We start from the raw sequence: 1,848 nt of genomic DNA on the forward strand, positions 1-1,848 counted from the left end.
GAACAACGGCTCTGTGTAGTTAATGCTGCTCCATGTGAAAGCACGCACGTGATGGAGATTTACCGCTGATTACAGAACCGGCTTTACTGACAAGATGCGCATTAAATATCGCATGCGATTTATCGTGCAGCCCTAATAAACAGTGTAAATTAATGGCCATTTCATGACATTTGTATATAAAGTATTAAAATAAATGCTGTCAAGAAGCCTTCAACACAAGCTTTGAGTTTCCAGTCCGTTTGACTTTGTTGTAAATTGCCCAGGGTGTTTTTTAAATAATAAAAATGTTATTTATTTGTTTGTTTGTTTTTGTATGTATTATTGTTTTTGTTTTGTCTTGTGTTTTTTGTTTGTTTTGTGTTTTTCTTGTGGTGTTTTTTTGTTTTCCTATTTTTTGTTGTTGTTTTATTGTTTTGTTTTTATTGTGGTGTTTTTTTTTGTTCATGTTTTTTTTTTGTATTTTTGTTTCTGTTTTGTTGTGTTTTTGTTGTTCATGTTTTTTGTTTTGTTGTTTTTATTGTCTTTTTGTTTTGTTTTATTTCTGTTGTTTTTGTTTGTTTTGTTTTGTTGTTGTTTTTATTGTCTTTTTTGTTTCTGTTTTATTTCTGTTGTTTTTTTTGTTTCTGTTTTGATTTTGTTTTTATTATTGTTTTTGTTTTTTCTTTTGTTTTGTTGTTTTTATTGTCTTTTTGTTTTGTTGTTTTTTTAATTCTGTTGTTTTTCGATGTTTTGTTGTTTTGTTTTGTGCAGAAAACCTTCAAGGACGAGGAGCTCTTGCCTTTACAGCTTGTGCTGAAAAAGCTAGACTTAATCATTGAATTAAGAGAGCGGTAAGCCCTGAATTAGTTCAACTAGTTACAATTAGCAATAGCAGATTTTGATTCTGTGACTTCTGTGGCTTTGTTGTAATGGCATGATGGGATATCCTCTCACCTCAGAGTCAAAGTGCAATGTGACTGCAGTTTCCTGTAATGGCATTGTACAGTTTTTCCTATCTACCTGGATGACGTGTACGAAAACGCTGTGGATGCGGCCAGAATTCATGTAAAACTCTTAACACTATCTATTCTTAAAATGCACTTAACATTTTTGTTAAACATAAACATGTTATTTAAATATGCATATATTTTCTCTAGTACATGTTCAGTGCGCTCAGAGACTGTGTGCCCACCATGTTGCACGCCAAACACATGGAGTCATGTGATCAGCTGCTGAAGTGTTATGACACTGAGATCATGGAAATCCTCAATGAGGTAAAGCAGAGTGCTGGCTGCATATCTTTTTGTAGTAATTTTGCATTTTAGTTCATTTGCATGTTTTTCTGATTGTTAGCACCTGCTAGACAAGCTGTGTAAGGAGATCGAGAAGGACCTGCGCTTGTCTGTGCACACACACCTCAAACTGGACGATCGAAACCCTTTCAAAGTGGGCATGAAGGATCTGGCTCATTTTTTTCTCTCTCAAGCCCATTCGCTTCTTCAACCGTTTCATTGACATCAAAGGTAGGGCAGATAAAAGACTGAATGAATGAGTTACACTATATGTGACCCTGGACCACAAAACCAGTCATAAGGGTCAATTTTTCGAAATTGAGATTTATACATCATCTGAAAGCTGAATAAATAAGCTTTCCATTGATGTATGGTTTGTTAGGATAGGATAATATAAGTATATTAGTCGAGATACAACTATTTGAATATCTGGAATTAGGGATGCACCGATACCACTTTTTCCAGTACTCGCCCGATACCGATACTTTTATTTTTGGTACTTGCCGATACCGAGTACCGATACCGATATTTTTATTGCATTTGAAAATTTTTAAATATTGGGTACAGAAACCAAAAG

At 34.3% G+C, this 1,848-nt stretch overlaps 1 pseudogene; it reads left to right on the plus strand.

Moving 5' to 3' along the window:
* The window catches only part of LOC107753670 (WASH complex subunit 7-like), a 19,042-nt pseudogene that overhangs the window by 5,824 nt on the left and 11,370 nt on the right, over positions 1-1,848 (plus strand).

Source organism: Sinocyclocheilus rhinocerous, unplaced genomic scaffold (assembly GCF_001515625.1).
Source record: "Sinocyclocheilus rhinocerous isolate Xijiao unplaced genomic scaffold, SAMN03320098_v1.1 scaffold200, whole genome shotgun sequence".
Classification (NCBI taxonomy): domain Eukaryota; kingdom Metazoa; phylum Chordata; class Actinopteri; order Cypriniformes; family Cyprinidae; genus Sinocyclocheilus; species Sinocyclocheilus rhinocerous.